Below are 24,416 nucleotides of genomic sequence, written 5' to 3' on the forward strand. Positions count from 1 at the left end.
CCATTTCTTCCACGTTTTCCATTTTATTGGCATAGAGTTGTTTGTAGTAGTCTCTTAGGATTCTTTTTATTTCTGCAGTGTCAGTTGTTACTTCTTTTTCATTTCTTACTCTATTGATTTGAGTCTTTTCCCTTTTTTTCTTGATGAATCTGGCTAATGGTTTATCAGTTTTGTTTATTTTCTCAAAGAACCAGCTTTTAGTTTTATTGATCTTTGCTGTCATTTCCTTCATTCATTTTCATTTATTTTTGATCTGATCTTTATGATTTCTTTCCCTCTAACTTTGGGGGTTTTTTTTTGTTCTTCTTTCTCTAATTGCTTTAAGTGTCAGGTTAGGTTGTGTTTTTGAGATGTTTCTTGTTTCTTGAGGTTGGATTGTATTGCTGTAAACTTCCCTCTTAGAACTGCTTTTGCTGCATCCCATAGGTTTTGGGTCATGGTGTTTTCATTGTCATTTGTTTCTAGGTATTTTTTGATTTCCTCTTTTATTTCTTCAGTGATCTCTTGGTTATTTAGTAGTCTATTGTTTAACCTCCATGTGTTTGTATTTTTTGCAGTTTTTTTCCTGTAGTTGATATCTAATCTAATAGTGCTGTGGTCAGAAAAGATACTTTATGTGATTTCAATGTTCTTAAATTTACCAAGGCTTGATTTGTGACCCATGATATGGTCTATCCTGGATAATGTTCCATGAGCACTTGAGAAGAAAGTGTATTCTGTTGCTTTTGGATGGAATGTCCTATAAATATCAATAAGTCCATCTTGTTTAAAGTGTCATTTAAAGCTTGTGTTTCTCTATTTATTTTCATTTTGCATTATCTGTCCATTGGTGAAAGTTGGGTGTTAAAGTCCCCCACTATGATTGTGTTACTGTCGATTTCCCCTTTTATGGCTGTTTACATTTTCCTTATGTATTGAGGTGCTCCTATGTTTGATGCATAAATATAAATGTTATATCCTCTTCTTGGTTTGATCCCTTGATCATTATGTAGTGTACTTCTTTGTCTTCTGTAATAGTCTATTTTGAAGTCTATTTTGTCTGATATGAGAATTGCTACTCCAGCTTGCTTTTGATTTCCATTTGCATGGAATATCTTTTTCCATCCCCTCACTTTCAGTCTGTACGTGTCCCTAGGTCTGAAGTGGGTCTTTTGTAGGCAGCATATATACAAGTCTTGTTTTTGTATCCATTCAGCAAGTCTGTGTCTTTTGGTTGGAGCATTTATTCCGTTTACATTTAAGGTATTTATTGATATGTATGTTCCTATTACCATTTTCTTAATTGTTTTGGGTTTGTTATTTTGGCCTTTTCCCTCTCCTGTGTTTCCTGCCTAGAGAAGTTCCTTTAGCATTTGTTATAAAGCTGGTTTGGTGGTGCTGAGTTCTCTTAGCTCTTGCTTGTCTGTAAAGGTTTTAATTTATCTGTCAAATCTGAATGAGATCCTTGCTGGGTAGAATAATCTTGGTTGTAGGTTTTTCCCTTTCATCACTTTAAATATGTCCTGCCACTGCCTTCTGGCTTGCAGATTTTCTGCTGAAAGATCAGCTGTTAACCTTATGGGGATTCCCTTGTATGTTATTTGTTGATTTTCCTTTGCTGCTTTTAATATTTTTCTTTGTATTTAATTTTTGATTGTTTGATAATATGTGTCTTGGCATGTTTCTCCTTGGATTTATCCTGTATGGGACTCTCTGTGCTTCCTGGGCTCTATTGACTGTTTCCTTTCCCTTATTAGGTAAGTTTTCAACTACAATCTCTTCAAATATTTTCTCCTTCCTTTCTTTTTCTTTTCTTTTTCTGGGACCCCTACAATTCAAATGTTGGTGTGTTTAATGTTGTCCCAGAAGTCTCTGAGACTGTCCAGAATTCTTTTCATTCTTTTTTCTGTATTCTCCTCTGCCATAGTTATTTCCACTATTTTATCTTCCCGGTCACTTATCCATTCTTCTGCCTCAGTTATTCTGCTTAACTTACTGTGTTTGGGGTTTCCTTTTCGCAGGCTGCAAGTTGTTAGTTCCCGTTGTCTTTGGTGTCTGCCCCCAATGGATAAATTTGGTTCAGTGGATTGTGTAGGCTTCCTCATGTAGGGGACTGGTGCCTGTGTTATGATGGATGAGGCTGGATCTTGTCTTTCTGGTGAGCAGGACTGCCTCTGGTGGTGTGTTTTGGGGTGTCTGTGACCTTATTATGATTTTAGGCAGCCTCTCTGCTAATGGGTGGGGTTGTGTTGCTGTCTTGCTAGTTGTTTGTTTGGCATGGGTTGTCCAGCACTGGAGCTTGCTGGTCGTTGAGTAGAGCTGTGTCTTAGCGTTGAGATGGAGATCTCTGGGAGAGCTCTCACTGATTGATATTATGAGGGGCCCGGAGGTCTCTGGTGGACCAATGTCCTGAACTTGGCTCTCTCACCTCAGAGGCTCAGGCCTGATACCTGGCCGGAGCACCAAGACCCTGGGTCATCCTGGAGAAGAGGGCCTGAAGCCAGGAGAAAGCTAGAGGATGGGAGACCTGTCAGAAGGCTTGTTTGATGAAATCAGGCAAAGGTTGGTGACATTCTGTACCCACTTTCTACTCGTGAAGGGGAAAAGGGTTCCTCAGGAAGCTGAGCCTGCGCTTCCACCTAGTTTTCAATTTTTAGGGCAAATATTCACTTATTAAAGCACATGAAGTTAGTATGATATTTAAATATACTATAAGCACTTAATTTATTTTCTCCTTAATAAATACCTGTCAATAAATGGTGGTGTATTTTGCAGTTGATAAAAATCTCAGATTCTAGGAAATAAAGTGACAATCCTAGTATCATGAACACAATTATTACTGAAAAAACTTTAGAAGGATTATGAATTGTTGAGAAATGTAAAGAAAGAAAAGAAAACAAATGTTCCATGGGCAGCTTGGGGAATCAAGGACTGGCATTAAATTTTTAATAACCATCTCTCTATTAATATTAAATTATTTTGTTAAAAACGAAGAACAAGTACAGCACCTCCATCAACCCTCTGTTCCTAAAGATATTAGGAATTTTTTATGGCCTCTGCTGAGAAGAGGTTTGCAGGATTGCTTGATGCCTGTTTAATTCTGGCAAAGGGCACCTAGCAAACATAACCAAAACGGACGCTGACATAATTTTGAAAACTCCCCCAGCAATAAGCCAGCTGTCTCTTTGCCTCTCGACACTTCTGCTAGCTTCTGCTGCAGAAAGTCTCTGGAAGCTGCACTGGCTTCAAGGGCACCATAGCTGGCTTTCTCCACTGAGTCACAGGATACTTGCAGTGACTGCTTACAGGGAGGGAAGCACCTCTGAGTTGTGCAGGGCAAGCCTGCTAACCCATGAAAATGCACTGCAGCAACAAGTCCTCAACAGTGAATACTGCTTTAGAGCATTGCAAATTTCCTCGGCCCAGGACCAGGGGATGTTTTTAGTTTAGCAGTTTCAGATGTTGGCCCCCTTGAAGTCAAAGCCATGGCTTTCAGCTATACTTTGCTCCCCTCATTGTAGGCAGCTGCAAGATAACATTCAGTTTCTCACAAGGAACACAGATTTGGAAGGATCATCACAAATGTGCTGATCATTCAGCAAAGTATTGCTCATGGAGAGTAGCCTAATGGTTAAGAGCACAGGCACACCCAGCTTAATCACTTATGTTTGATTTTGGATTTGAGACAGTTCTGAGTTCAAGCCCCAGGACTGTCACTTATTAGCTATGTGAGCATGGGAAAGCTCTCTGAGCCTCAGTTTCCTCATTTGTAAAATGGGGCTTGCAGTTCTACCCTCAAAAGATGGTTTTAAGGATTGCAGGAGGAAGTATGTGTAACGTACTTGGCCAGTAGTAAGTGTTAAATGAGCGGTAACTCTGATGTTGATGTCGACCATGAAAGGGATCACAAGCACATAACTCTGACATTTCCAGGTTCTTAAGATTGTATCTAAATTCAGAAGCCCTGTTCTCTGTTAGTCTGCTGGAAGAGTCCACTGCCCCTGTAATATTCTTCAGAATGAATAGAATATGGCACAGATGATACATGCTACTAAGTTTCAGAGGAGAGAGATGTCACCTTCAGGTGCACATTCAGGAAAAGCTTCACAGCGTGAAAGGTACATTCCATCTCAAAAAAGGGAGTAAGGAGTTGTTTCTCCCAGGCAGGTTGTACACAGCTATGGTAGAACAAGAATAATTGAACCCTTGAAAGAATATTAAAGGATTCTCTCATTTTTATGAATGATGAAACTGATACCCAGAGAGGGGGAGTGACTAATCCAAGGACACACAGCAATTTAATAACAAAGACCCCAGTTCTTGAGAATAACCTGCCCATTGTGCAGCAGTGCCTTTCATTCCTTGATTTGACAATGCATGATAGTTTGACCAGCACCCTTCTTCGATCTCACTAATTGTTCCAACAAAGCATTCTGAGAAATGTTAGTAAACAGGAAACCATTCTGGTCCATTGGAAAACGTTTTTTTCCTGCTCCTACCCACTGTGTAACGTGCAGCAAGGCACTCATGAATCTGAACTACTAATAATGTCTTTTCAAAGCTGACATTTATCAAGAGTTAACAAGTGCTCTACTTGAATTATCCCTTACCATACACTGTCCCATAGCAGCATGTCATAGGGGGTAATCCACAGACCACAACATTGGAATCACTAATACAGATCCCCACCCCTAGATTTACTAAATCAGAAATTCTGGTGGCCTAAGAATTTAAGTTGTAGCCAGCTCCCCAGATGATTCTGATGCTCGTGAAAGTTTGAAGCTTTCTATATACTAGGTACTCTTATAATCCTCTAAAATTCTACTGAAGACAAAAGCTGAGGCCCAGAGAGAAGTAACATATTCAGCCACACAGCTCATAAGTAGCAAATCTGGGATTTGAACCCACGTCTCTCTCTTTTTTTTTTTTTGAGAGTTTTCAGTAGTTGACTTGGAGTCCAGCTAAGACTTTAGTTTTTAGTGAAACGTCCAGAGTGGCGGCTGGGCTTGATGTTCTTCCCTATTTTCTCAAACTCATAATTTTCTTCATTTCTCAACTCAGCCTGCAGCCTATGTTTTGTGATGTTCAGTCACTTTCATTGTTCACCATCATCCGCAGATCTCAGAGCCGAGGGTCATGTGGTGTTAAAATGGAATAGAGAGATGTTTGACAAGGCGGTGTCATATTAACAGCGGTTCTCCTAACAAGAGTTGGGTTGTGAGGATGGATAGTGCATCTGGCGGATTCTCACCGGGGTAGTTCACCGTGTAATTAGCTAAATGCACCGAAGCCATCGGACCACAGCTGTACAAGGGATGCCTAGCTGAGGCGGACGTCATGTTCCTCTCCAGCCCAGTCTCCCCTTGAGGGTTTAGTCAGTACCTTGGTTGTGATTAATTGAACATTCTGAAAGGGAGCTCAAAAAAAACATTACCAATTACCTCCTGCACCCCTTTACTGTACGGAGGATGAAGACTTCATTTAACACACTTGGAGAGCTACCCAAGCTTCCTGGAAAAATTATTATTATTATTTTTGAAAATCCTACAGTCTTTGACACTTAGAACTTTAAGGGGATCTAAGACAGGATCTAACCCAGTGCTTCTCAGTCTTCAATGTGCATAAAAGCTGCCTACGCGTGTTGTTAAAGGGCAGGTTCTTATTAGTAAGTCTAGGCTGAGGCTTCGGAGTCTACATTTCTAACAAATTTCTGCTGATGCCAAAGCTGCTGATCTCTGGACCACACTGAATAGCAAGGACCTCACCCAGGGAAGGCAAATGAGTTACACCTTGAATACAGACTCGCACGGCTCATGATTGCTGTCTTGAGAACTAGACTAAGGATTCTGCAGTTGGCTCTGGGACCAGCAGGTCAATTCTCCAAGCCTATCACAGGCTTAAGAGTAGGAAACCTCACTTCAAAAATTTCTTTCTTTTTTTTATTGGCTCTTCCTTTTACTTGCAGTTGCATTTTTACAACAGTTTTGAATTCCTGAGTTTTTGTTTGTTTGTCTTTTGTTTTTATTGAGATATACTTGGCATAATGTTATATTAGTTTCAGGTGTACAGTGCAATGATTCGACGCTTGCACATACTGAAAAATGATCACCACCATAAGTGCAGTTAATATCCATCACCCTACACAGCTACATTTTTTTCTTGTGAAATCTCATTTTTATATGCAGAAGCTGAAACCCAGAAATGTCAGTGACTTGCTCAGGGTAATATTAGCAGTTAGTGGGACTATTAGCTGGGACTAAGTTAAGCTGGAATGTAAACCTAGGTTTCTCTCTCTGAGCTGCACATTTTCATTGCAGATTGCATGTGAAGCTGTTTTAAAATGTCGTTCCTCAGTTCTGTCATTGGCAGAATCAGCCACGGAGTCCAATTTGGATTCAAGAAGCCAGGACACTCAGCCTGGCTTAACTTCTGAAAAGTTTTGCAACTTTGGGAAAAGAATTTCTCTGGGCCTTAGTTTTGTTATCCAGGATACGAGGAAGTCCTTGCTTCATCTTTCAGGTTTATTCTGATGTTGTGGAAGGCAGTGAGATAAAAGATATGAAAGTCATTTGACAAAACATAAGTGACTTAAATAAATAGAGGACATTTTTATTAAAATTGCTGTAGGATAACAATAAACTTTTCTATAGGTTGCCGATTTTGGAAAAGTAGAAATATATATATATATATGTACATATATGTATAATACATGCACTTACCTTTGTCCTAGGTTGTATTTTATTCGGAATGATTAAAAATTACTATTTTGAATTTTATTAATGAGGCCTTTTTGATTTTCTACCCACTTTAATGTATCCAGCTTGTGCAAAGGATGCATAGAGGTATGGAGGAGGGAGGGAAGGAAGGAAGAAGGGGGGGAGAGGGGGAGAGAGAGAGAGGTATCAAGCCATCCAGCCAAAATCTTGTCTAAGATATCTTCTCGTCCTAGGCTGCCAGGAACAACAAGGCTCCTTGTTTCCTCATTCATATCCAGAAGGGGAGATGGGGATTTTCTTTTTTAATCCAAAGCCTCCAACAAACCTTGCCTTTTTTTTTTCATTAGCTCAGTTGACTTAGGCCTCCCATTCCTGAATCAATCCCTGGCAATGGGAGGGGAAATACCAAGAGTGGCTTAGAGCAGTCAGGCCCACACCTGGAACAGAAGAACAGTCTCTACTCTTGTTACAAGGGGTAGGATAGATTCAACCGTTACATCCACGGCAAGGGGCTAATGGAAAAATATAAAGAATTAGCTTTACCTGCCTATGTAATTCCATGAATTTATACCTCCTCTCCCACTTGTGGAAGTTTAAAGTTGTAAGTATCATAGCAGTGGTTATCTTTGGTTACACACCTGATTGTGTGCCAGACATGATGGTCAGCTCCTTAAATATCTTACTGCAGTCTTTAAACAAACCTTCATATGATGTAGCTTCATTTTAAAGATGAGGTGATGTAACTTCATTTTAAAGGTGAGGGGAACTGAGGCTCAGCTAAGGTACAGAACTTGCCCTAGGGCATCTATAGAGAAGCTGGAATTCGAAGTTGATTCCAAAACTCATGTCTTTAGGACTTAATTAATTAATATAGATATTCTTATCTACACTGGAATTTAAAACACAGTGTACAAAGATGATCTCCAAAATGTAATTTCATATTATCATTATCATCATAATGAAACTGTCTTTGTAGATGCATTTAATTGAGAGAAAAAGAGATTTATTTCCCATAAATACATGAAGCTGAAAATAAATCTGAAAACTTAGTTGTGCTGATGGGTGCAAAGCTCTCCCTTCCCCAACTTTGACTGATCCTATTGGCAAATTAAAAAATGGAACATTTGAGTTACCCCTTGCCTCTTCCTACTATAAGAGTAAAGAACCAAACAAGGTCTCCAGATTAAGTGTTAGGAGGAAATATTATTCAAAGTTTTTCTCAGTCTGTGAATAGTGAGGTCTCAGCTCTTAGATACTTTCCTGGGAGACTGAAACTAGAAGATTCACACAGGAAGCTCCCTGCCAACAGGCTGTAGCAAAGAGAAGCACAACTGTATCGATGCATTCGCGTGTCTTGTAAAGAGTGGTGGAGCAACTGCTGTGTGTCACCTCTGTCACCACTTCCAAGGCTGTTTAAGTTGGGAACTGGTTTACCATCCCCAGCTTCTCCTGATCATGATCTCGCCCAAGTTCAGTTCCTTCCCCGGCTTACTTTCGTAATAATTAAAGTTACTATTCCTTGAATTTTTCAAATAGGCAGTTTTAGATGCTTTATATGAATTATCTCATTTAATCCTCACGACAACCCAATAAGACAGATACTGTTTTACCTTTTTTTACAGTGGAGAAAACTGAGGCTCAGAAAGGTTAAGTATCTTGTCCAAGATTACAAAGCTTTGTGACCTCGCCTTTAACTTGGCCTGTTTTTAACCCAAGGAGCCGGGCTTCAGAGCCCCCTGTTACCTCAGCCCAACTAAAGGTGAATGCTTACAGGTTTACCCTGAGAGTTCCTACAGCTGAGAAGTAGAGAGTTTGGATATTTGTGGTAGTTGACTTTAAAGCCTAACCTCTCATTTCACAAAGTGGCTCTTCCTAAAATGCAGTCACACCAGAGTTAGAAAGAACAGTTCAGAGGGAAAAGGTGAGATCCCTCAAGTTGTTTATCTTGGTACCTACTGAATAGAATGCTGTATAGACCTAGGGGCCTCCTCTCTGCTTTCCCACTTCCTTTCCTCGGGGATGAGAGGCGGGGGTCCCCTCCGACCCCACCATTACGAAGGCCCAGGGCTGCCTCTTTCATGCTTCTCCTCTCTTTGCTCAGGCCACGATCTCTGACCTGCCCCTGCCCCTGCCCTTGTTCTTGTCACTGCTCCTTCACTTCCATGGTGCATGTACGTATTTCCTAAACGTCTTCTCCTCAAAACAAGAGGGGATTTCACTCTTTCATGGGGACATATAATGGGTCCCAGTGTACCATCAATCTTAAGTGTGATGACTCTGAAATAAGGCTGTCCAGGTTCAAGTCTCAGTCCCCTATTTACTCATTGTGATACTTTCAGCAAGTGACTGAAAGTAACCTGAGCCTGCACATCTGAGAAGTGAGAGTTAATCAGAGCACCCGCCTCAAAAGATTGTGGTGAAGAAAAGATGCACTGATCCAGGTAGGGTGCTCATAACTGTGCCTGGACGGTAATATATAGGCCCGCTAAATACCGCCTAATGAGATTATCTACTAATTCAACAGATACTTCTTGAGTCCCTACCAGACATGCTCCTTGCCCTGACAGAGACCACATCTTAAATAGAAGATGCACTTTAAACAACCACCTATGGAAATAATGTATAATTACAAATGTAAATAAGGGCAGTTAGGGAAGTGTCTACATTGCTCTGAGAGCATATGTCAGAGGACTTGAGAGATGGAGGTATGATCAAGGAAGACTCCTCCATGGAAGGGACATTTGAACTGAGGTCTGCAAGATGCATAAGAGCAAGGAATTCCAATTATCTGATGGATATTCCCAATTATCTGTTCGAAAGCAAATGTTTGAAATTGCTTGGTCCTATTTAAACATCTGCATATTATTTAGTATCAGTAACGTTCTATTAGGAAATTGTCTGGTGCCTATACTTTTTTTTTTTTTTTTTTTTTTTGCGGTACGCGAGCCTCTCACTGCTGTGGCGTCTCCCATTGCGGAGCACAGGCTCCGGACGCGCAGGCTCAGCGGCCATGGCTCACGGGCCCAGCCGCTCCGCGGCATGTGGGATCCTCCAGGACCAGGGCACGAACCCGTGTCCCCTGCATCGGCAGGCGGACTCTCAACCACTGCGCCACCAGGGAAGCCCTGGTGCCTATACTTTTGTTGTAAGTAGATATTTGCTGTTCCTATTCGTTGTAAAGGCATTTGTTCTATAATCAGACAGCTCTTAGCATCATTTATTTTGCCTTTGTTGTGTACACTGGGTACATGCTTACAAGTACACACTTTAAGTTATCGTAATTATATCAATTTTTTAAATTACTGCTGAGTCCCTTTTCACCAGTGCATTTTCTTAAACATAGCTACTATATCCAGTGCTGGTTAGGAGTAAACGTGTGTCTAAACTTCCACTCACAGGATTCGGTAATCAGTGTGAATCCATGCACCCTCCCCATCAGCCTATCTCTGTTCAAGAGATCCGTCTCAGCCCCACCCGCATGCCCCCTGCCATTCAAGAACCCAACGAAATTGTAAATCCGCAAAAGCAAAGGTCACTGGCTGTGTTCCTGCATCTCTGTAATGTTGAATGTGCTGCTGCTTTCTGTTACCCTTTTGTTACCTGTTCCTGGGAATCCTGCCCATATGGTCTGCATTAGGTCAGCTTTCTGTTCTTAGCCAAATTAAATAAAAAACAATAAGAGACAGTGGGTAAGATTCTGTGGAAGGGGGTATCTCTGATACATGTGAGTGGAACTGATTATACCCTAGATGGGGTTTTTTGAAGTCTATGGGATAATTCTCTTTTTGAGTCAATATCTTCTGGGGGAAGGAACTATCAGACTCTTAGATGCATTAAAACATTAGCACCTTGTCTAAGGAGGACAGAAACCAAACCTTGACTTCTTTGCTTCCTAGCTGAAAGCTAGAAGCAGATTGTAATTTCCCTCTGGCCCGGAACGGAAGCAGTGGGAGGTTTTGTATGTTCAAACCCATCCTCATTAGCTCATGGGGCAAGGCTGGGGTCAGTTTCAAAGCCCAGGGCTAAGAGAAAACCATGAGTCTCCCCATGACCTGGGATGATTTGGGTCACAACTTTTAAGTCAGTCATGACCTGCCATTAAGTCATGAAATTTGACCTGATCAACTACCACATTTATTACTCACTGTCCTGGGTTTTAGAAGATTATGAAGAGAAGGGGTGTGTGACTGGAAAGGCACCCCTTTTCCCTCTTAGTGATGTGCATTGTCATCACCCTTGACAATACGCTTAAGCCCCAGGAATATGTAGCTCTGCTTCTGCTAGTGTTTACCCGTAATTCCCCTCCCTCTACCCCTGTGCACTGGAAACACTTGACTGGAATGTTTCCAGCCTTGAGAAAAGAAACCAAAACAAATGTCCTCTGTGGTATTATTTAAAAATGGATTGGGAAATGAGGAATTATTAGTTACAGGGTATGTATAAAAATCTGTAGCAAGTCATCACACATAATGCTTTGAGTTGTATGAACCGGCTAATGAAAAGATTAGCTCAATCGTCTCTCTCCAACTTGGGACTTAAGTCAATAATTCAGATGAAAATTGAACTAGAACAAGCCTTTACCTCTCAGGATACAAACTCCCGGGTGTTAAAACTTCTTTGAGTTATCAGAATTGAGTATACAGATTCTCACATCTATTTCTGAAAAGTGTCAGAAGAGGACTTTGGGCCTAGGTGAGTTCATTGTAAAACCTGGTTCCATTCCACACTTCCTGAGGATCTGTAATAGTTTCCAGTGAGTCCCTCCTTTGGAAGAAAGAAATATCCATTAAAATTATAGATTGTTAATATAGTTGCCTTCACTTTTTCTTCCTTCCGAGGATTTCAGTTTGATCTCAATCTTTTTTTTTCCATGCAATTACAGTGACTCCTGGCTTTCAACTTTATTTGAAAGTAGTAGCTTGTACTTGGTTAAATTGAGAAGTGGAACCCAAAAAGAATTCTACCAACCTTCTAAAAGTATTCATTTCATCATATATTTTATTAATTGTGCTTTATTAGTATTAAATGTAACATTTCAGATGTTCTCGGGAATTCCCTGGTGGTCCAGTAGTTAAGACGGGGCTTTCACTGCGTGGGCCTGGGTTCAATCCCTGGTCAGGGAACTAAGATCCCGCAAGCCACGTGGCACAGCCAAAAATAATAGTAAAGTGGCCTCCCCAGCAGATGCTTTAAAAAAAAAAGAAGAAAAACAGATGTACTCGCCTTTCCCCCAAATGTAGCATTTATCCTTCTATTTCCATCCAACTGTTATGTGGAAAATCAGTAATGTGCGATTTATGTGTCATTCCCAATGAATTCCACACAAATTAACACATAACTAGAAAGTAATAATTTTTCAAGAGAAATGAATTTGATTTTGTGAGAATAAAAGCAATGGAAGAGATTAAGCCACAAAAATGAGGAACACTACTTAAGTTCCAGCCCAAAGAAGTACTGCAGAATTTGCCATAGCAAGGCCTCACACTGTTAGGAAAGCACACTAGCCCTGTATCAAGATCACAGTTTGCAAGGGAAATGCAAGCCTGAGGCTTTTTGCTGGGAGAATTTTCCTTATTCATTATTCCTATTTTATGCCATGTAGTTTTTTGAAAAGCAGTTAAAGCAGTTGGTAATTATAGATTAAATGGAACTGAAAGGCAAACTTTTAATAAATTAAATCTGAAAGGACTTTGATGCAGCAGCCAGCTGTCTGAACCCTTAGTTGTGATTTTGACCATTGCAATGATCTCTAAAAATTTGAATTTAAATGCCCTCCAGGCAGGCCTGTATTTTTATAGTCTGGTTAACTACAATCTCTTCGTATTCTTCATTACACCTACTTCATGCTTTTATATGATATCCTTCGCCGGATTTTTTTTTCCTTTTTTAAAATTTATTTATTTATTTTTGGCTGCATTGGGTCTTCGTTGCTGCTATGTGGGCTTTCTCTAGTTGCAACGAGCGGGGGCTACTCTTCGTTCTGGTGCGTGGGCTTCTCATTGCAGTGGCTTCTCTTATTGTGGAACACGGGCTCTAGGCACGCAGGCTTCAGTAGTTGTGGCTCGCAGGCTCTAGAGCGCAGGCTCAGTAGTTGTGGCTCATGGACTTAGTTGCTCTGTGGCATGTGGGATTCTCCCAGGCCAGGGCTCGAACCCGTCCGTGTCCCCTGCATTGGCAGGCGGATTCTTAACCCCTGCGCCACCAGCGAAGCCCCCCTTAGCCGGATTTGAATGTGTGATCCTGGACTTAGTCTAACCCTCTCAGTAATTCAATTTAGCAAGTTTTATTCTGAGTACTTATTTTGTATCAACGGTAGTGGTCAGCATTAGGGACACATAAGCAACAGGATACATGTTTGCCATCATGAGGGAAACAAGGATTCAGCGAGATTCAGTATCAAGAAGACTGACCCTGGTGTAAGGAGTTAGCAAAGACTTCCCTAAATTCACATAGACTTTCTAGAAGAAGAACACCGGCGCCCAGAATCCACCAGGATTAGAACTGGCTCTCATCTCTAGAGTTGGTGTTCTTTCCACTCTGCTGTGAGTGTTGGAAGGGGCAGAGACCCATTTGAGGGGACCAAAAAGCCTTTACCTCTCAGCCTTTGCCTATCAGACCCACATAAGGAGCCTCAGTCCACTGGACAGGCCAGGTTTGTTGAGTGCCTTTTTTACAACTGACCCTGTATTAGTCATAACTTTTATAAAAGCCTTCTCTTCTGGGGTCCTTTGGAGAGAAGAGCCTTACTCTCTCTGCTCCTGAGGTCTACCTCTTGCTTCCTCTAAAAGCTTCACTGTCACTTGAAACAAGAACTTAAAACCTTACCAAGCTCACCTGGTTTATCCACGTGTCCAGATGGATTATTTTGGTGCATGACTGAAGCAGAATCTTTCCACCTTATGACAACATTAGAGCCACACAAGTGACTGATCTATAAACAATACATTAATGTGATTCCTTAACAAGGAATCAGTCCACTAAGATAACCTCAAGATACGTATTCACATGATCTACCCATGAGAATTTAAAAATTGAAAATCAAAACAATTAAGTCGCTCATCTCTTAATGCCACCAGTGTCCACTTCATAAGTCTTTTACCCCATAGTGAAAATACTTAGTAGAAAAAGTACAAGGTTTGAATCTGCAAACATACATTTAAATTATTGTTTTACCACTTAACTACCCAAGAGCTTTGGGATTTTGGCGGGAAGGGTTATTTACAAAATGCTGATAATACTAACTCCTCATGATATGGTTGTGAGATTTCAGACATTTACAATAGCCTCATAGAAGCAAAAAAGGCAGGGTGAAAATAACCTCAGCCCTTTTATTTTTCTACTAGCTTTTATTAAAAATGGCCATCCTTCTGCAACTACCTGGTATCTTAGCAATATTCTCCTATTATTTATATTCCAGTTCTAAACTCCATATCTGATTACTATTTCTCCATTTACTTCGGTAGAGGGATTCGAAGAGTCAAAGATGTTGGCCTTCTCTTGGATCTCCATTTCATTTTCTCGTTGGGTAAAATTTGCTTTCACCTCTTAGAACGCTGAGTGCACGCTAGGTAGTTTCAGAGTGTTTTTCTCTTGGAAAGAGTGTTTTGGATATTCCCAGACGGTTAACAGTTCATTGCCTTAACATTTAAAGTTACTCAGGGCACAATGTCATTTCATGGGCAATAAAACAAGGTCTCCTACCCACACACTAGTCACAGTAATTGAAAATTGCAGAGTGAGAATTTCTTGGATTTTTTTGCAATTTCTCACTCTTCTCTGGATGATATGAGTGGTGAACTGGGATTTAAAATAGCCCTGTTGTCCCTTCCCAAGATAAGCGTGTGATGCTGCTGGGTCACTGACGGATGCGATTTGTTTCTCTATATAAGACAATAGGACAAGGACATCTCTCCAGAACATATACCTATCACTGAAAAAGTTTCATGAAAAGAAGCAGCAAACCTGAAATCAGTCCTGGAATTAGCTATTTATTATATAAAAATAAGGTCCACGCTTCATTGTTTAATGCAGTATCTTTTAAGCAAAGTGGAACTCGGTTAACCAAATGTGTTTCTTTTCTTTTTGGAGAAAGATGTTGGGATGGGAATGGGAAGAAGGAAAAGAAAACCTCTTAATCCAAATGTTTAGCATGAAGTTGCCACTGTTAGAACCATCAGTGCATGGGTCAGTCTGGAAAAGGAGTCCATCCCTCTACCTAACAGAACAGCTGAACAATCTATGTGAAAACTGCCCTCCTTCACAGAGGATCATTTGTGGAAGGTTCAGAATGCTGGTGCAAATAAATCGGTCTGTTTCCCCAAATTTCAGCATTTCATTCTTGATTGATAAGCACAGTAATTCCAGGTAAAGCATAATTTCAACAGCAGATTGTTGAACGGGGAACAGAGGACTCTTTTTTATTGGCATTGGCCTGCTTAGTAGGGCCTCTCCAAAAACCCTTGTCGGGAATGGACACTTGTGAGTTAAAAGTCAACTGTAGAAAGCCAGTAGTGTAGACCCTTAGACAAAAGCAAGGCCTGCAGCAAGCTTCTTGCAAAGGCAATTTATCTACAGAGAATGACAATTTATTCATTAGTCTCTCCCTTTCATCTGTTTCCCTTCATGTATTTTTGGTTTCCTTCTCTCTCATTTTAATTACTGTCAACAATAATCTCATGGGTGTTTAAATAGGTGAAAATTACAAGACAAAAAATATTGATCAGTATTTTGTTACGTTTTCCAGGGCAGTAGAGATTGCTCCATGCTCTTTCTGATAAGTTAAAGAGGAACCATCTCTTGTTAATGTTCTTACCAAAAAAAGGGACAGTTTAGTGGTTTCTCCTGTGTCTCTACAAGACAAGTGAAGAGAAAGGCAATTAGGAAGGCCACTTGGGCAAGTCTGGAAAGGGTGGGATGGAGACTCATTTTTAAAACAGATTAGCTAAATTCATGTGACAGTTGCTATTCCTTCCATTTTCTGAAATTTCATCACCTAAGTACAGCCTGATACTGAGAAGGCATTCCAAGAAAGAACTTAAAATTGAAGAAAGTGTAAAGATATGCAATTGTATCGTTTCATCCTTAGGAGCGGGAACCATGGAACAAACAGATTAAATGCCAGCTGTACTACTTATTAACTGCAGCTCTGGGCAGATCACTAACTATCCTTAATTCTCAATCTCCTTATTCTTAAAATGAGACTATTAATAATAATAACTTCCTCATATGTTATTGTCAAGATTAAACATTACAACCTAGCAATTCCACTCCTGGATATATATATATATATATATATATCTCCAAAAAAAAACCCCAAAAAACTCTAATTTGAAAAGATAAATGCCACCCCAGTGTTCATAACAGCATTATTTACAATAGCCAAGATATGGAAACAACCTAAGTGTCCATCAACAAATGAATGGATAAAGAAGATGTGGTATATACAGACAATGGAATACTACTCAGCCATAAAAAACAATGAAATTTTGCCATTTGCAGCAACATGGATGGACTTGGAGGGCATTATGCTAAGTGAAATAAGTCAGACAGAGAAAGACAAATACTGTATGTTATCACTTATATGTGGAATATTAAAAATACAACAGACTGGTGAATATACCAAAAAAAGAAGCAGACTCACAGATACAGAGAACAAACTAGTGATTACCAGAGGGGAGGGGGAGGAAGGGCAACATAGGGATGGGGGAGTGGAAGGTATGAAGTACTGGGTATAAGATAGGCTCAAGGATGTATACAACACAGGGAATACAAGGATGTATCAACACAGGGAATACAAGGATGTATCAACACAGGGAATATAGCTAATATTTTGGAATAACTATAAATGGCAAGTAACCTTTCAAAATTGTAGAAAAAATTAAAATTAAAAAATTCTTTAAAAAGATTAAATATTACAGTTGTGTAAAGACTTTAACACAATGCCTGTCTCTAGTAAATAATAAGTGGAAGTTACATGTGTTCTCTCTCTATGAAAACTGCTTTTCACCTTGATGGTGTGGACAGTGGTCAGAACTTCAGCTTTTTCATTGTTCCTCAAGGCCTCTGCTGCTGCTTTATTTAGTCATGTCCTTCTCCTACTGTACAACAGACCAGTAGTTTTCCAAATGTGAACCCTAGCCCAGCATCACCTGGGAACTTTTTAGAAATGCAGATTACTGAGCCTCCCAGACTTACTAACTGAGGAATTCTGGGAGGGGGCCCAGAGATCTGTGTCTTAACAAGGCTTCCCAGGGAACTCTGGTGCACATTAAAGTTTGGGAGCCACTGAAATAGACTCTCCCCCCACCAAACCACTACCTGAGTCAGGCTCCCTTGGCTAATTTTAGGAGATGCTGAAGGCAGCATGGAATCTTATTGCATTGAAATAATCATCAACAGACAGGAGCTATTACACTGTTTTATTACTCTTAATTAACTCACTTCATTTTTCTGAACTTCAGTTTCCTGACCTGTAAAATGGAAATACAGCGTATTCTGCAGTGGTGCAGTAGGTACGTCCTTCAAAAAAAACCCTCACATCAGCAACCACCTTCCAAAAACAAATATTTCAAAGGGGAAAAAAGGAAAGATAATAGTTGTTCAATTTCACATGCATAAAAGTTATTTATTTTTATTTTATTTAAACAATAAAGGTGATTAAAAGTAAATAAACTCTACAGATAATTTACTATTACAAGCTCAACATAATAAATTTAAAAGGCTCTCCCCTTCTACCACTTGAGGTACATATGAAAGAGCCTGTTGAAACACATATACAAAGCTTTCACCCTTGATCTTTGCTCCCAACACAGTTCATTCACATCCTTTGAAGGGAAGAGAGTAGTAAAAAGACAAGGGGGAGAAAGGAAAATGCAGCTGGTTAACCAGCTAGCCACCAAACCCAGCAGCTGCTAGATGCTTTTGGTCCCAGCCAGAAGGATTGAAACCCAGCACTGTTCTGCATACTGAAGATTGTATTACTCTAGCAGAGTTCCTTAATTTCAGTTGGAGTTGTGAAAAATTCTTATTATGGGTGGAAACTGTCTCTGATGTCTTTCCTGCCCTGCCTATGTAATAGGGTTGTTGAGACCCATAAACAGGATGAATTGTGTCTCAGTTAAGATTCTTCGAGTCTCAAGTAATAGAAAACTCAGCTCACAATGGCTTAAGCCAAAAAAAAAAAATAGAGACATGTATTATCTTGCTTAGCATCAGCAAGTCAGGCATGTCCAGATACAGACGCAGTGTCATCAGGTCATGGATTCTCCTTGTCTCCTTATGTTTGCTCCTTTTCAAGTTAGGATCTCCTCTTACAGTTGAAGCATCTCAACAGATTCAGTAGATTCAGGGCCACATACTTCTAGGTACAAATCCAGTGGAAAAGTTTGAGAGTCTTTACTCTGGTATGCCTATCTGAAGGCTCATGACATGCCATTGGTTCTGAAATGGGCATGTATCCATCACTGAAACAAGCGCTGTGTCAGGATTGCTCTGATTGGCTATGGCCACACCTGAAGCACAGAAACTGAGAGTGGGGAAAGTGGTGGTTCCTTAAATAGAATTTTTGCTCGTGGGGCTGATGAACATTCAAACCACAGATGTTTACTTACTTGCAAGTGTTACAGTTAACAGGACTTTACATCAGCTCTCATCTTTAGTGATGTATTTAAATCAAGACACTCTTTATCTACCCCCTCATTAAGGCAATTTTGCAAGCCTCCAAGTGACTGCCCCTACCATGCACTGAGACCGTCTTCTTTTTATGAGTTGTAGAGTGCTCTAGGGGTTTGGTGCTGTGGCTGTGCCTTAGCATGGCACAGTGAAAGAGACCTGATTACAGTTCCTGCTCTGCCACCTATTCACTGGGTGAACTTGTGTTAAGTTTCTTAACCTCTCTGTGCCTTATCTCCTGAGCATGAGATCTGTGCTGATCCCAGAGGACTAATGGGAAACTGAAAGGTCAGTATGCAAAATGCTTAGTCTTAGCTACTAGATACTACTCACTAAATTCCATTCTCGTGCATAAAAATGGGTCATCTGCCATATAAGTGGTCCAGGGTATCATTGGAAATGTTGTTTCCAGATCTCGGGTGCCTGAGCCTGCTGCTCTAGCAAGAGACCTGTATGAATAGAGGCAGAAGCCTTAGAGTAGAAAAGGAACTCAAGGGGTAGTCCCATGCAGTTCCAGTCTTCAGAATGGTGTTGCCAAATTAAATCCATCGTATTGTTGAAGCATGAAGACGTTAAGTGAGACATTAAGTGTCACAAAATTAATTTCATTCAATCAGCATTTATTTCTTGAGCATCTGCTATGTTCCAGGCACTAGGTACAAATTTTAGTTATGAGATAAATAGTTACTAGGGATATACTGTACAACATGATGACTATAGTGAACACAGCTGTATGATACAGAGGAAAGTTAAGAGAGTAAATCCTGAGTTCTCATCAGAAATTTTTTTTCCTTTTTTTTTTCTTTTCTTTGTATTGTATCTACATGAGAAGATGGATGTTAGCTTAACCTATTATGGTAATCATTTCACAATATATGTAAATCAAACCATCATGCTGTGTGCCTTAAAATTATATGGTATATGTCAATTATTTCTCAGTAAAACTGGAAACAGAAAAAGTAAAATACACAAACATTGATTTAAAATTTTTTTTTTAATTATTGGCAATAGATATATTCTGAGTCATCACCAAAATAAATATACTATATTGTTAATAATAACTTGTTGCTGTTAAGTTTTATTATCCAGAGCGATGGAGTCCTCTTAAAAATAAGACACAAAAATCTTCCTCCTTACAGAACAAAAAGCATTACATAATCATTTAATTTGGGGGATTCATGATGTCAGTATTCATCCTTTACTTTAGCTTTGCCAAGAAGAAATAATCCAAGAGAAAAAAGCGTCACTGTATCTACATAGCCACCTTAATTCTACTCCCTGGGCCCAGAATTCAACTCAGTATAGATAACTCTGGGCTAACTCTTAAGTCCTGCCTGCTTCCCTTCCATTGCAAGTCAATTCCTCACCCCATTCATCCCTCCACCACCGGCAGTCTGTTCAGCTCTTATTTTCAAGTTCCTTGTTGTTCTGAATTCTGTTGCATTTTGGCAAGTCACATGTTGCCTGCATTTTTATTGTTCAGAATTCTTCCTTTACCCTATTTACAATGACACTGCAAACTTAAGGTGGCATCTTGTAACTGGGCATTAAGATACATCAATTAAATGAAGTTATACAAAAATGTTTCTGGCGTGTATATCAGGTGGTTAATATATGTTACCTGTGGTTTTTCTTTTTCTTGGCAATGAATAAAAGATTTATTTCTTTTTCTCTCTTTTAACATCTTTATTGGAGTATAATTGCTTGACAATGGTGTGTTAGTTTCTGCTTTATAATAAAGTAAATCACCTATACCAACACACATATCCCCATATCTCCTCCCTCTTGCGTCTCCCTCCCACCCTCCCTATCCCACCCCTCTAGGTGGTCACAAAGCACCCAGCTGATCTCTCTGTGATACGTGGCTGCTTCCCACTAGCTATCTGTTTTACGTTTGGTAGTGTATATATGTCCATGCCACTCTTTCACTTCGTCCCAGTTTACCCTTCCCCCTCCCCATGTCCTCAAGTCCATTCTGTACATCTGCGTCTTTATTCCGGTCCTGCCCCTAGGTTCTTTACAACCACTTTTTTTTTTTAGATTCATATATATGTGTTAGCATACAGTATTTTTTTTTCTCTTTCTCACTTACTTCACTCTGTATAACAGACTCTAGGTCCATCCAGCACTCTACGAATAACTCAATTTCGTTCCTTATTATGGCTGAGTAATATTCCATTGTATGTATATGTGCCACATCTTCCTTATCCGTTCATCTGTCGATGGACACTTAGATTGCTTCCATGTCCTGGCTATTGTAAACAGAGCTGCAATGAACATTGTGGTACATGACTCTTTTTGAATTATGGTTTTCTCAGGATATATGCCCAGTAATGGGATTGCTGGGTCATATGGTAGTTCTATTTTTAGTTTTTTAAGGAACCTCCATACTGTTCTCCTAGTGGCTGTATCAATCTACATTCCCAGCAACACTGCAAGAGGGTTCCCTTTTCTCCACACCCTCTCCAGCATTTATTGTTTGTAGATTTTTGATGATGGCCATTCTGACTGGTGTCAGGTGATACCTCATTGTAGTTTGGATTTGCATTTCTCTAATGATTGGTGACTTTGAACATCCTTTCATATGTTTGTTGGCAATCTGTATATCTTCTTTGGAGAACTATCTATTTAGGTCTTCTGCCCATTGTTGGAATGGGTTATTTGTTTTCTTGATATTGAGCTGCATGAGCTGCTTGTAAATTTTGGAGATTAATCCTTTGTCAGTTGCTTCATTTGCAAATACTTTCTCCCATTCTGAGGGTTGTCTTTTCACCTTGTTTATGGTTTCCTTTGCTGTGCAAAAGCTTTTAAGTTTCACTAGGTCCCATTTGTTTATTTTTGTATTTATTTCCATTTCTCTAGGACGTGGGTCAAAAAGGTTCTTGCTGCGATGTATGTCATAGAGTGTTCTGCCTATGTTTTTCTCTAAGAGTTTTATAGTGTCTGCCCTTACATTTAGGTCTTTAATCCATTTTGAGTTTATTTTTGTATGTGGTGTTAGGAACTGTTCTAATTTCATTCTTTTACTTGTAGCTGTGCAGTTTTCCTAGCGCCACTACTTGAAGAGTCTGTCTTTCCTCCATTGTATATTCTCGCCTCTTTTATCAAGGATAAGGTGACCATATGTGTGTGCATTTATCTCTGGGCTTTCTGTCTGGTTCCATTGATCTATGTTTCTGTTTTTCTGCCAGTACCATACTGTTTTGATGACTGTAGCTTTGTAGTATAGTCTGAAGTCCAGGAACCTGATTCCTCCAGCTCCGTTTTTCTTTCTCAAGATTGCTTTGGCTATTTGGGGTCTTTCGTGTTTCCATACAAATTGTGAAATATTTTGTTCTAGCTCTGTGAAAAATGCCATTGGTAGTTTGATAGGGATTGCATTGAATCTGTAGATTGCTTTGGGTAGTGTAGTCATTTTCACAATGTTGATTCTTTCAATCCAAGAACATGATATATCTCTCCATCTGTTCGTATCATCTTTCATTTCTTTCATCAGCGTCTTATGTAGTTTTCTGCATACAGGTCTTTTGTCTCCTTAGGTAAGTTTATTCCTAGGTATTTTATTCTTTTTGCTGCAATGGTAAATGGGAGTGTTTCCTTAATTCTCTTTCACATTTTTCAACATTACTGTATAGGAATGCAAGAGATTTCTGTGCATTAATGTAGTATCCTACTACTTTACCACATTCATTGATTAGTTGTAGTAGTTTTCTAGTAGCATCTTTTGGATTCTCTATGTATAGTATCATGTCATCTACAAACAGTGACACCTTTACTTCTTCTTTTCCGATTTTAATTCCTTTTATTTCTTTATCTTCTCTGATTGCTGTGGCTAAAACTTCCAAAACTATGTCGAATAATAGTGGTAAGAGTGAACAACCTTGTCTTGTTCCTGATCTTACAGGAAATGGTTTCAGTTTTTCACCATTAAGAATGATGTTGGCTGTAGGTTTGTCATATATGGCCTTTATTATGTTGAGGTAAGTTCCTTTTACGCCTACTTTCTGGAGGGTTTTTATCATAAATGGGTGTTGAATTTTGTCAAAAGCTTTTTCTGCATCTATTGAGATGATCATATGGTTTTTCTCCTTCAGTTTGTTAATATGGTGTATCATTGCTTGATTTGTGTATATTGAAGAATGCTTGCATTCCTGGGATAAACCCCATTTGATCATGGTGTATGATCCTTTTAATGTGTTGTGGGATTCTGTTTGCTAGTATTTTGTTGAGGATTTTTGCAACGATGTTCATCAGTGATATTGGCCTGTAGTTTTCTTCCTTTGTGACATCTTCGTCTTGTTTTGGTATCAGGGTGATGGTGGCCTCGTAAAGTGAGTTTGGGAGTGTTTCTCCCTCTGCTATCTTTTCGAAGAGTTTGAGAAGGTTAGGTGTTAGCTCTTCTCTAAATGTTTGATAGAATTCGACTGTGAAGCCATCTGGTCCTGGGCTTCCATTTGTTGGAAGATTTTTAGTCACAGTCTCAATTTCAGTGCTTGTGATTCGTCTGTTTCTATTTTCTATTTCTTCCTGGTTCAGTCTCAGAAGGTTGTGTTTTTCTAAGAATGTGTCCATTTCTTCCAGGTTGTCCATTTTATTGGCATATAGTTGCTTGTAGTAATCTCTCATGATCCTTTGTATTTCTGCAGTGTCAGTTGTTACTTCTCCTTTTTCATTTCTAATTTTATTGATTTGACTCCTCTCCCTCTTTTTCTTGATGAGTCTGGCTAATGGTTTATCAATTTTGTTTGTCTTCTCAAAGAACCAGCTTTTAGTTTTATTGATCTTTGCTATTGTTTTCTTTGTTTCTATTTCATTTATTTCTGCTCTGATTTTATGATTTCTTTCCTTCTACTAACTTTGGGTTTTGTTTGTTCTTTCCCTTGTTCCTTTAGGTTTAAGGTTAGGTTGTTTATTTGAGATGTTTCTTGTTTCTTGAGGTAGGATTGTATTTCTATAAACTTCCTTCTTTGAACTGTTTTTGCTGCATCCCATAGATTTGAGGTTGTCATGTTTTCATTGTCTTTTGTTGCTATGTATTTTTTTATTTCCTCTTTGATTTCTTCAGTGATCTCTTGGTTATTTAGTAGTGTATTGTTTAGCTTTTATGTGTTTGTATATTTACTGATTTTTTTCCTCTCATGGGTATCTAGTCTCATAGCGTTGTGGTCGAAAAGATACTTGATACGATTTCAATTTTCTTAAATTTACCAAGGCTTGATTTGTGACCCATGATATGATCTATCCTGGAGAATGTTCCATGAGCACTTGAGAAGAAAGTGGATTCTGTTGTTTTTGTATGGAATGTCCTATAAATATCAATTAAGTCCATCTTGTTTAATGTATCATTTAAATCTTGTGTTTTCTTATTTATTTTAATTTTGGATGATGTGTGCATTGGTGAAAGTGGGGTGTTAAAGTCCCCTTCTATGAATGTGTTACTGTCAATTTCCCCTTTTATGGCGGTTCGCATTTGCCTATGTATTGAGGTGCTCCTATGTTGGGTGCATAAATATTTACAATTGTTATATCTTCTTCTTAGATTGATCCCTTGATCATTATGTAGTGTCATTCTTTGTCTCTTGTAATAGTCTTTATTTTAAAGTCTATTTTGTCTGATACGAGAATTGCTACTCCAGCTTTATTTTGATTTCCATTTGCGTGGAATATCTTTTTCCATCCCCTCACTTTCAGTCTGTATGTGTCCCTAGGTCTGAAGTGGGTCTCTTGTAGACAGCATATATACAGGTGTTGTTTTTGTATCCATTCAGCCAGTCTATGTCTTTTGGTTGGAGCATTTAATCCATTTACATTTAAGGTAGTTATTGATATGTATGTTCCTATTACCATTTTCTTAATTGTTTTGGGTTTGTTATTGTAGATATTTCCTTCTCCTGTGTTTCCTGTCTAGGGAAGTTCCTTTAGCATTTGTTGTAAAGCTGGTTTGGTGGTGCTGAATTCTCTTAGCTTTTGCTTGTCTGTAAAGGTTTTAATTTCTCCGTCAAATCCGAAGGAGATCCTTGCTGGGTAGAGTAGTATTGGTTGTAGGTTTTT

General features: G+C 39.3%; 1 protein-coding gene across 2 annotated transcripts in view; it reads left to right on the top strand.

Annotated features, from left to right (window-relative positions):
• GABRB2 (gamma-aminobutyric acid type A receptor subunit beta2) overlaps positions 1–24,416 on the top strand; it is a gene marked incomplete at both ends in the record, with an annotated part of 293,646 nt that overhangs the window by 267,030 nt on the left and 2,200 nt on the right. The window lies entirely within an intron of this gene.

The sequence above is a fragment of the Leucopleurus acutus genome (genome assembly GCF_964270905.1).
Source record: "Leucopleurus acutus genome assembly, chromosome: 3".
NCBI classification, from domain to species: domain Eukaryota; kingdom Metazoa; phylum Chordata; class Mammalia; order Artiodactyla; family Delphinidae; genus Leucopleurus; species Leucopleurus acutus.